The sequence below is a fragment of the Pelmatolapia mariae genome, linkage group LG10_11 (assembly GCF_036321145.2).
Source record: "Pelmatolapia mariae isolate MD_Pm_ZW linkage group LG10_11, Pm_UMD_F_2, whole genome shotgun sequence".
NCBI classification, from domain to species: Eukaryota; Metazoa; Chordata; class Actinopteri; order Cichliformes; family Cichlidae; genus Pelmatolapia; species Pelmatolapia mariae.
This window is the reverse complement of record NC_086236.1, coordinates 53,509,961-53,522,887: the sequence shown is the minus strand read 5'-3', so window position 1 is coordinate 53,522,887 and position 12,927 is coordinate 53,509,961.

The window sequence follows — 12,927 nt, the reverse complement described above, 5'->3', positions numbered from 1 at the left end:
CCTTCATACCGTGTACATTGTAACATACCCATAATAGACCCATATTTTGTACCCTCATACCTATAACAGACCCATTTCTGTAATATATCTATATATCTATATTATTGCCAAAATATATTCTGTAATATATCTATATTATGGCTAAAGCACTTTCTGGAATGGCTGCAAACTGCATTTGGTTGCCTTGTACTTGTGACATGTGCAATGACAATAAAGCTGAATTCTAATTCTATTTGGTTTTTACCTGGAAGAACGATGTCCTCTCTTCCTCGCTGGCTCCATGACTCTCAATATGACACACGCTGGTTGGCTCTATCACACAAAATCACCACCAAAACACACCACAAATCCCACAGTGGTTCACTTCCTTATTGTCTATTTTGTAAAATGTTCAGATTGTCTATTCGTATTTAATTCACTTAATGTACAGAATTCACCTGCTTGCTGCATACAATGCTACTACTGCACATTCACCTAATGTATATAATATATAATGCTCTTCTTCTCCCCCCCTTTTGCACAAGTTGAGGAGCGGGTCAGGTTACATTTCACTGCTAGTTATACTTGTATAATGTGCATGTGATGAATAAAGAATCTTGAATCTTCCTTATAAACCACTAAATCAGGTACCAAAACAGTGACATACCAAATAAAGCTTCAGGTGTCACTGATCATGTGTCCAGCCAGACAAACCAAGGCGGGCCGTTCAGAAGATGCAGCACCTGAACAAGGTGAAAGTTTCCAAAAAGAGAGAAAATGGAAAAGGATGAAGCCCCTTTTTTCCTCCAGAACCCCTTTCCAGGAGGCAGTTTCAGGAGAAAACATGACTACTTTCTTTTCAACATGATTTATTCTAATAGACTGAACATTGTTATATTTTATAAGAATTTATAAAAAGTGCAAGAATAAATTATGTTCATATGAGAAATTTAAATTGGTCACATACTGGATAAATGAAGCCTTGATATGCAGATTCAACAACTGTCTGATTACTTTCAAATGAGCAATCAAGAGAAATAAGTAACAGTAAGAAGATATCACAAGATATCACCGAGAAAACCATGCACAGCAGAGTTTTGCAAGATGGTAATAGCAGAGAGACTACAGCAATAGTACCGATGTGTCAAGTAAGTCATTAATGAGTAAGTCATTGTGAATCTTGCAGAACATAGGCGATTGACTTCTTATGTATTCCCGAGGAAATGCCTGATTTAGACATGCAAAAGACTAAGGACTATAAGTAAAAGGGCTCTTCTCCTCTAAGAAAGTCACAGTGCCATTAACCTACGCTTTCATCTGTTTTCATCCCTGCTAATTGAACAGACAACACATCACAACAAAGTGTTTCCCCTGTCACCTTTTTAGTCTCTGATCATTTATGTGAGACTTTTTCTAAAACAAATCCCTGTATTATTTTTATTTTTATTATTATTATCATTATTATTATTGCATGGTTAGTGAAACACAAAATAACAACACAAAATAACAACCTTCAGAGAGGTTTTAGAGTTAGGTCTGGACAAAGACACAAGTTTTGTAGTTTGCTTTTGTATACCATCATGTTGGATTTTAAATTAAATAATAAATTTGACTGAATTGCAGACTTTCAGCTCTAATTCAAGAAGTTTTACAAAATATTTGACTAGCTGTTTAGGAATTGCAGGCAATCATGCCTGCAATTCCTAAACAGGCCATGATTTTATGCATGCGTATATATGGATGTCTTGTAATCTTTTTATCTTATTTATTTTAATTCTTTCTTTTATTTTGAACTTTTGCTATTTTTGTTTTGCACTTTGGCCAACACTTGATGTCTTTAAAATGTGTTTTACAAATAAACCTGACTTAATTTGACATTAGGATTTATTCCTGTTCCTGCATGTTCCTGCACACACATCGAACTTCTCAGATTATTGCATTTAAAATTACATGAGCAATCATGTCCAGTAGATAATGGACCTACAAGTGTGAAAAACATGCCAGCACTGCTTCAAATTTCTTGCAGAGTTTAAGGAAAGGAAGATCACAGTCCCATTAACCTACGCTTTCATCTGTTTTCATCCCTGCTAATTGCACAAACAACACATCACAACAAAAAGAGATTACCAAGATCTGGCCTCATTTGGAACATCTTGAAAACACATTGCTCCAATGAAACATGGTCTGCTGATTGGTCACAATTTCCCACAGACTCAAATGCCTAAAGAATATGTAAGTGCGAACAGAAACAAACTCTTTGCCCAGAAAACAAATCTAAGGTGGTGGTGGGGGATTTTGGGGGGGTGGCCAAAATATGCATATTACATACTGGTATGTAGGCCACACAGCAAGGCTGCTGTACATTGAATGACCAGCAGATGTCAGTAATTCCAAATGAGCTGTTGAACGAGGCTTTGTGTGATTTGCTTTTTGGCAAAGAATATGCCACAGCTGCTAAATGTTCACGCTGAGTTCACAGACACCATACAGAAACAGAACATACAAAACCTATCCCACTACACTAGCATGATCAATGCTTTGTGTCTTTTCTCTAAGTTAAGTATGTAGCACAATGGACTGTGTTAAATGTGTTACTAGCTAGAGGGAGTGATGCTATCAGTATATGACAGTAACAACCTTAATTTAATAACTACTTTAATATTAGCAATAATAATATCATTTGGTTAAATGGACAAACTTAAAACTTTTTTAATAGAGCAAAACATTTTTTGGCAAAAAGGTTTAATGGAGGGAATTCATGCCCTTTGTAAAAACAATCCCTACAGTCGTGTTACCTCATGACATAACAGAATCGAAGCTGCTTTTTGTATATATGATTTAATTACGCTGTGATTTGATTTTGGAAAGGGTATAATTGGTTGTATTTGATATTTTTTGTTTTAAATTTATATTTGTCCTTTAAAAACTTTATCTTGCCTTGTTTGGTGTTTTTCTTTTCAGCATAACATCACATGCCTGACTTCACTTCTTTTTCTTTCATTTTCATTTGCTGTAGTAACACAATGGACCTAACATCACACAAAAAACAAAAAATCAGCATAGGAAAAAGTGAGACACGCTACTAAATCATTTTAACTACTTGAAATGCACATATAAAATGCCTGTTTCAAAAACGTATGTACACAGAAATATCAGCTGTCTATTAAACACATTCTATCTTCTACTATCTTCTAGAAGCAGTTGGATCGATGCAGGTGAGATTTTGGGTAGTACCCCCTATGTCTTTTTGAACCTGAAAAGAGGTCATCTATCAACTTGTGCAGTTACATTGGAAAGGCTGAGGGGAGTAGGGGTGCTGGCGGTGCTGCAACACCCCTTGTTGCAAAAGGGAGCCATCACATTGACCCAAATATTTTTTTCTTTTGCTTTAACAGCCTTAGTTGTTGTTGTTTTAGTTTTTTTTATTGTCTTATTGTTTAATTTCTTCCCTTTATATTTTATTGCACGATTGTTGTGCATTTCACTTATTTTGGTTGCACTTTGTGCAGCATGAGCTGTTGGAAATGTGCTATATCAATAAACTTGACCTTGACAGAACCCCAGCCAACTCTTCATGAAATCAAAACTGTCTAAGTAGAGGTTCTTTTGACATTTTTAAATTTACAAAAGCAATTTCATTTACAGCTCAATAATAATGTAGTAAATACTGGGATAATAAAGTGGAAAAAATAAGGTAATGAAGTATAACTAGTAAGTTATTACCACTTAATCAGCAAAACAAGTAATTAAGTAATAGGTAATTATATCAACAATAGCTACAACTGAGCAATATTAAATTGAAATTTATGGATCTTATTCCCATAGTGTTTGAAGCTAACAGTGTAAATTTAATGTAATGGGGAAGGCTTTAGGACCTGGAAGATTTAGGGGAGAGTTTAAATCGGAAGTGGTAGTGAGCTCACTTTTTCTATCTCCCACAAAACACATAAGCACAATAGTTGCTAGATTTGTGGTGTGCAGAGAGGCTAAGAAATTGCTGGAGTGCTAAAATAAAGCAGTAAAGATTCCTTTCATATCAGGATCAAGCTCCCGTTCAGCAGAGAGGTGAGGTATCAAAAATGTTTAGGGTCATGCATCTTTTACTAAAAGAGTATATTAAATTATAATTGTGTGATGTTCATTATATCCTGTTCTCTTTCAGTATTGTGTAACATCACACGAGCCACGCTACATAACAGGTACATAATTCAGCCTAAGTTATGACATCGTAGTACAAGCATCTGTAAAACATTACTGTAAATCCATGCTGACATGTAGCCTAAATTACATGCATTCCTATGCAGGGCGGTCTGCATGTGTGACGTGACAATAAAGGCATTCTATTCTATTCTATTCTATTTTATAAATTTACTTAGTCCAAGATAATCAGGACATAATCAGATGCGAAATGTAATTTTAATTTATTGAATTTATGTTTGAACTCACAGATGGTTAATTTCCCAGAAAAAACAAAACACTTTAACATTACTGCGTTTCTTCTAGCCTACAAGATTAACTCAACCACAGAATGCTAATGACTTCTCAGGCTACACAGGCATTCAGCAGTTTTGCTAGATTGCACAATGTCACTTCAAAACACAGAAAATCTATGAGAAACTTTTGGAACTTTTACTGAGTATAGTTTACAACATTATGACATCTATTTTGAAAGGGGAAGTAGAAATCAGAGCCTCACAACTAGGGGTGGGTTTTGATTATCGATTAAAATCGATTCTAGCTTGGATAACGTGATATCGATTCATTAAAATCCTGAATCGATTTTTAAATATAAATTTATTTTGAGCTCAGGTTAAACCTCAACCAAAATTTCAACAACCACCAACCTACTAAAACAGTAAATGAGAGCAGGCACACGGATTCTGCACTAATATGTAAACACAAAGCACGGACCGCAGACAGATCAGTATCAGTGAGATGTCGCCTTTCCCACCCGACAGCACAGACACGGTCGGGGCTGAAAGCCGAGAGCTCTCTGATTCTCATGTTTCGGCGGGTCCGCGATTTGTGTTTACCTCCTTTTTGCACAAGATTCTGAAGCTGTAGGTTTTATCTCTCTCCAAACAATATTGACTGAACCAGCAGGAAAAGAAGATCCAAATTTGGATCTTCTTTTGCTGCTGGTTCAGTTAACTACGTAGTTAACTACGCTTCACATTTCGCTTCACATAAACATCGTCATGAATTCCCTCTTAGTTTTCATGTTTTGCTTCCACCACGATAAAATCACACTTCCTGCAGAGCTCGTTGTCTCTCTCTCTCTTTCTCTCAGTGCAAAATCTCTGTTTTCTGCTTTATTCGCTCGCTTATTACGCATAAGTCTACCGTTGTTTACAGCGCTGTCAGCCGCTGTTTTTTTCCTTTTACTTACTTCCGACAAGAAAGCCTCATTTCTACCGTTTAATAGACTATACTGAACAAATTTAAACTTTTTAAAATTATGCAAAATTGCAAAACGCTTGGCTGTGTCTCTAATAAAACCTCTGTAACTTTGCTCTGCTTCACTTCAGCAGCATCAGGTAATGTTGATTAATGGTGTACTTTCGATTTTGATTTAATGCAGAATATTTTTAAGGTCATCTCCTATAAAATCCCAGGCCAGGAAAATCTCCTTCATGTTTTTCTGTGTTTTATCCTCAGTTACTTTGACACAAAGGCATCTGCTTTGATGCTTATGTGATACCCACTAATGTGTGATCACATTTATGTGAATTAATTTAAGTAACTTTACTTTCAATGTAAGTGATATTTCCATTTGGGAATGCCCTAAGTAACTACAGTAATTTTAACAGGAAACCTGGTAACTAACCTGGGGTATTGGTAGCGAACGCTCCATTTTTGTACCAGTAGGTGGCAGTGTGAGACCACGGTTTGGCCTGTTGTTAGCAGCCTGAAGCGCATGCTCCGTGCTGTTTTCTCATAATGGCGGAGTATTCAGGAACGGCAAGACACGTCTCCTTGTCTGATCATTTCTTTCCTGTTTACAGGTTCGTATCGTGCAATCACATCCATTATATAGCATAGATTAACCATTACGGTTGGAAACTGAAAGCGAACAGAAAGTGTAGTACAGTAAATTAGACTTTTGTAAGTATTTGTTTACAGCTTTAGCAGTATGCTATGGTTAGCATGTTAGTTTGGGTCACACACCTCCTTATGCTCTGTGATGTTAGTGATCGGCTCTACTGTTATTCTGTATTGTTTTAGTCCCTTGTTTTCTGCCATAAAGTGTTTCTGTGAATTCAGTGCACATGTCAAGATGGTGCTGATTACGCCATTCTTTCAAACTATTTGAGATTTATAGATTTGTCTTGTTGGAATTCGTTTTGAACAAAGTCTTACAAGGATATTGGTCATGTTTATGACGTTGGAATGTGTTAATTCCCTTTTGTCTAATTGGTAACAGAACACATATGGAGAATGTGTGAGCTATGTTTAGGAATAAGTAAATGCACAGTCGTAATGCTGTAAAAGTAATAGAAGGAGTGCATAATTGTGAATTTGAATAAATAATGGCGGAGTATTTAGGAACGGCAAGCCACGTCTCCTTGTCTGATCATTTCTTTCCTGTTTACAGGACACATACAGGTCCTTCTCAAAAAATTAGCATATTGTGATAAAGTTCATTATTTCCTGTAATGTACTGATAAACATTAGACTTTCATATATTTTAGATTCATTACACACAACTGAAGTAGTTCAAGCCTTTCATTGTTTTAATATTGATGATTTTGGCATACATAACTCATGAAAACCCAAAATTTCTGTCTCAAAAAATTAGCATATTTCATCCGACCAATAAAAGAAAAGTGTTTTTAATACAAAAAAACGTCAACCTTCAAATAATTATGTTCAGTTATGCACTCAATACTTGGTCGGGAATCCTTTTGCAGAAATGACTGCTTCATTGCGGCGTGGCATGGAGGCAATCAGCCTGTGGCACTGCTGAGGTGTTATGGAGGCCCAGGATGCTTTGATAGCGGCCTTAAGCTCATCCAGAGTGTTGGGTCTTGCGTCTCTCAACTTTCTCTTCATAATATCCCACAGATTCTCTATGGGGTTCAGGTCAGGAGAGTTGGCAGGCCAATTGAGCACAGTAATACCATGGTCAGTAAACCATTTACCAGTGGTTTTGGCACTGTGAGCAGGTGCCAGGTCGTGCTGAAAAATGAAATCTTCATCTCCATAAAGCTTTTCAGCAGATGGAAGCATGAAGTGCTCCAAAATCTCCTGATAGCTAGCTGCATTGACCCTGCCCTTGATAAAACACAGTGGACCAACACCAGCAGCTGACATGGCACCCCAGACCATCACTGACTGTGGGTACTTGACACTGGACTTCAGGCATTTTGGCATTTCCCTCTCCCCAGTCTTCCTCCAGACTCTGGCACCTTGATTTCCGAATGACATGCAAAAGTTGCTTTCATCCGAAAAAAGTACTTTGGACCGCTGAGCAACAGTCCAGTGCTGCTTCTCTGTAGCCCAGGTCAGGCACTTCTGCCGCTGTTTCTGGTTCAAGAGTGGCTTGACCTGGGGCATGCGGCACCTGTAGCCCATTTCCTGCACACGCCTGTACACGGTGGCTCTGGATGTTTCTACTCCAGACTCAGTCCACTTCTTCCGCAGGTCCCCCAAGGTCTGGAATCGGTCCTTCTCCACAATCTTCCTCAGGGTCCGGTCACCTCTTCTCGTTGTGCAGCGTTTTCTGCCACACTTTTTCCTTCCCACAGACTTCCCACTGAGGTGCCTTGATACAGCACTCTGGGAACAGCCTATTCGTTCAGGAATTTCTTTCTGTGTCTTACCCTCTTGCTTAAGGGTGTCAATGATGGCCTTCTGGACAGCAGTCAGGTCGGCAGTGTTACCCATGATTGCGGTTTTGAGTAATGAACCAGGTTGGGAGTTTTTAAAAGCCTCAGGAATCTTTTGCAGGTGTTTAGAGTTAATTCGTCGATTCAGATGATTAGGTTAATAGCTTGTTTAGAGAACCTTTTCATGATATGCTAATTTTTTGAGACAGGAATTTTGAGTTTTCATGAGTTATGTATGCCAAAATCATCAATATTAAAACAATGAAAGGCTTGAACTACTTCAGTTGTGTGTAATGAATCTAAAATATATGAAAGTCTAATGTTTATCAGTACATTACAGGAAATAATGAACTTTATCACAATATGCTAATTTTTTGAGAAGGACCTGTATATAGCTGTCTACAGGTGCTGCCACCCGGTACCTGTAACAGTTTTCTGGGGGCTCGTCCGGGATCAGTCCTGCCTTTGTGGCTGGGAGCTGATCCAGTGATACCGGTACTTTGGGCCAAGAGTGGCAAGAGAACACCAACAACTCCAGTCTGCTGGTTGTTATCTACACCTACACCTTGTGGCCATGTGTCACAACTAGTGTAATGGACAAGAAGTAAGGAAAAGGACAAATAAGAACTGCTTGGTGCTGCTTGGTGCTCGGACCATCGCCCATCAAGGCAAAAACTGTACGAAAGCTGACATTGTGTGACCCACTGCAAGGCATAGGGAAGCAACCATGGCGGAAGGTGAGAGGAGGAGCTTGGTGTGGGCCATCAAGAAAGACCTTCTCACCCTCTCTGCTGATGAACTGTTCCAGATCGCCAAGTCTCTGGGTCCAGTGCCAGGAGTGGATCAGTCTTGCCTTAAGTCCGGGGATGAAGACAGCTGCTTCGAGTACATCAGTGGTTTCATGTGCAGTAAGGCTTTATTAGAGTCAGAAGATCAGGGCATGTCACACTTATTGTCACTGAAAGATGTTGTTGATGCTGTTACCCAGGGTCATGTTTCTGATTTGCAGATACAGGCTGCCACTGGTAATGATTCATGTGATCTATGTCCAAATGCTCAGCCTCATGATGTCAGTGTTGAAGTGAGTCCAACTAATGCAATGTTTTTAGAAGATGGTCATAATAGTGGTACAGAAGTAACTGACAGTGTGACCCAGAATACCAGCTCTACCGCTGTTTCCCAACATGATATAGAACTACAAAAAATACTCTTCAGTTACGAAGAGCTCTCTAAGAAAATTAAGCAGTACATGCCCACATCGGGTTCTCAACTCACCTCTCAGACACCATCACAGGCTCATTGTAGAAGCACACCACACAATGACGGCTTAGTTGAAACTCACGCACCCATGAGACATGACAAGGTGGTGTCCCTAAGAGACTTGTCTTACCTCCATCGCAGGGAGTTTAAGATTCACGGGGGCCAGATTGGAGACCAGGGGTCAGACATCAGTTATAACAGCATCTGCCGCCAGATTGAAGAGGGTCTCAGAGAACAGTTTAATGATGCTGAAATTGTGAGGGCTGTCATGAGAGTTATCAAACCTGGTAATTTCAAAGACATGCTAATGAACAAGGATGAACTGACAGTAGAGGAGCTTAAAGACTTCCTCCATTCTCACCTTGGTGAGCAAAACAACACAGAACTTTTCCAGGAACTCATGTGCACCAAACAAAGTGACAGTGAGACACCACAACAGTTTCTGTATCGAGTCATAGGTCTCAAACAGAAGATCTTACTCACCTCAAAGCATACCAACTCAGATGTAAAGTATTCAGCCAGCACAGTTCAGGATGTATTTCTTCATACTGTGTATCAAGGACTGGGCCACAAACATAGTGACATTCGTAGAGAGTTAAAGCCACTCCTTGCAGATGACAATGTCACAGATGAGGCTATCCTTAAACAAATGAAGAAGGTAATGAGTGATGAAAGTGAAAGACAGCGTCGTCTAGGATCAGTCACCCGTCAGAGAAATACCAGTGTGCACAGTACACAAGTTGAGATTAACGGTACGCAGTGTCCTGTATTGAAAGAGGAAAATGCAGGAAAAAGACCTAAGGTGGATATGATCCAGCAGCTGTCAGAGAAAGTCGAAAAACTTGCAATCATTGTTGAACAAATGACACAGTCACTGCAAACAACAGCCGAACAAAGCAGCCAGTACAGGAAAACCAAAACCAATCTCCACAGAGAAAGAAAATATGGCTGTGAAAAGTGCATAGAACAAGATCGTCCCGACTGTCCTCACTGTTTTCACTGTGGTGAGGGAGGCCACCGTGCAGTTGGCTGCATGAAGAAAACAATACGTCAGGGAAACGGGAGCCGGTCTCTGTCACGGGACAAACAGTGACCGTGTCCCACTCTCCATCCCAATCTGACATGTGTAGTACCAGTGAGACTGTTGCTGTAAGTTTGGCAAAATGTGACGCTGACACCAAACATAATGTAGTGCCAACTCAGAGACAGAATAACGAAGAAAATAAATCTGCTATACTTCTTGGCAGCTCACCCAACAGTAAAAGTGAAAAATTTGCCAAACTAATTGGAAGAAAAGCTCTCACCCAGTGCCATCTAAATGGTTTAGCAGTTAGTGCTTTGTTGGACACGGGAGCTCAAGTGAGCATGATTGACAGAGAGTGGAAAAATAAATACCTACCAGATACACCTGTAAGGTCACTTGATGAAGTCATTGATAATGAAGAAGAGTTAAAAGTCCATGCCGTGAATGGTGACACTCTCCCATTTGATGGCTGGGTGCCAATCACAGTTAATTTGAGAGGGAATGAAGACCCTAATTTGTCAATAACTGTGCCTTTTCTTGTAAGCAGTTTTGTTTTGGAGAGACCGCTGCTGGGTTTCAATGTGATGGAGGAGCTGGTGCAGGAACAACCAGGATGGTTCATGCCAACTCTCGTCACCCTGCTTTGCAATGCCATGTCAATACCAACAGAAAAGGCAGAGCTCCTGGTAAACTTCATCAAGGCTGATGAAGCCCCTGCACAATGTGGACGTCTGCGGACTGGCAGGTATGACACCCTCATTCCAGCGGGTCAGGTGATTTGGGTTAAGTGTCCAGTCTCACCTGCCATAAACCTGTCCGAATCTGTTTTCCTCTTTGAGCCTGATGATAACAACATACAGATTGCTGAGCTAGATGTCTGTGAAGGACTGCTTGAAGTGCAAAGCACCAAGAGGCCCTTTGTAGAGGTACCTGTGGGCAACAACACAAAACATAACATTACACTACCAAGGAAAACAGCCCTTGGCAGTATTCATTCTGTTGAGAAGGTGATTACAATGGACTCACTAGGAGAATCTAAGCCCACAGTGACAGCCAATAGTGCCACCTCTACATCTACTCATACTAACTTACCCCTATGGCAGCCTCCTGTCGACATCAGCCATCTTAATGAGGAACAACAGGCAAAAGTTAACAAAATGCTTTGCGAGGAAGCTGGGGCTTTTGCTCGTGACAGTAGTGATATAGGATGCATACCCAGCTTGCAAATGGCAATCAACTTGAAAGATGATATTCCTGTTCAGAAAACCTACTCATCCATCCCTAAGCCACTTTTTAAAGAGGTTAAAGAGTACATACAAGAACTTTTGGTAAAAGGCTGGATAGTAAAGTCTCAGTCCCCGTACGCCGCCCCAGTCGTCTGTGTCAGAAAGAAAGATGGCAGTTTACGCTTATGCATAGACTATCGCCTTCTGAACAAGAAGACTGTTCCCGATCGACACCCACTGCCCAGGATACAGGATCTGATTGATACTCTGGGTGGGTACTCGTGGTTTAGCATCCTAGACCAAGGAAAAGCTTACCACCAGGGTTTTGTAGCTGAGGGCTCTCGCCACCTCACTGCCTTCATAACACCGTGGGGTCTTTATGAATGGGTTCGCATCCCATTTGGTCTCACAAATGCCCCAGCTGCTTTTCAGCGGAGCATGGAAGAGATGCTTGGCTCTCTTAGAGATGAATGTTGCATCCCATACCTCGACGATCTACTTTGCTATGCAAAAACATTTGACGACCATGTTGAGACCCTCCGCAAGGTTCTCCAGGCACTCCAAGAACATGGGGTAAAATTGAGGCCGGAGAAATGTGACCTCTTCAAACAAGAAGTCAGATATGTGGGTCGGCTTGTGTCCGCTGAAGGAGTCAAAATAGACCTGGCAGACCTGGAGGCTGTTAAAACCCTGACATCTAAGACACCGCAAACGGTTGGTGATGTGAGGAAGCTGACAGGCTTTCTAAGCTACTACCGCTCGTATATCCAAGATTTTTCCCGGATAGCTAAACCAATCTATGAACTCCTTCAGACCAAGCCAGGCAAAATCCAATGTCCAAAATCTGTGAGAAACAGCAAACACTCACAGCTGCCCTCTCGAGAGCACGTCAATTGGACCCAGAAACACCAGGGAGCACTAGAACAGTTGGTAACCCTCCTCACCAACCCCCCTGGTCTAACATATCCCAATTTTAGCCTGCCTTTCACATTGCATACGGACGCATCTGACCAGGGCTTAGGAGCTGTCCTGTATCAGCGTCAACATGGGAAATTGAGAGTAATTGGCTATGGATCTAGGACTCTGACACAAGCAGAACGCAACTACCACCTGCATAGTGGAAAATTAGAGTTCCTTGCATTGAAATGGGCTGTATGTGAAAAATTCCGTGACTACCTGTACTATGCCCCACACTTCACAGTTTACACAGATAACAACCCCTTAACCTATGTAATGAGTACCGCAAAGCTAAACGCAGTGGGACATAGGTGGGTTGGAGAGCTCTCAGATTTCCGGTTCGACATAAGATACAGGCCAGGAAAGTCAAATGTAGACGCAGACACTCTTTCTCGTCTCCCCTTGGATATAGAGAAATATGAAACTGCTTGTACAGAGGGATTTCCAAATGAGGCAGTGCAGGCAGTCTGGGATGGAAGCCAGGTGGCCAGACAGAAAGATGTTGCTTGGGTAGCCATGCTCAATATCTCTTCTCTGGACCCCCATCAGCAGCCTCACATCAACTCGCTGAGCATCAGCCATGATGATCTGGTTAAAGCTCAAAGGGAGGATCCAGCCATTGGCCATATCCTCAAGCTGAAACTAGATGGAG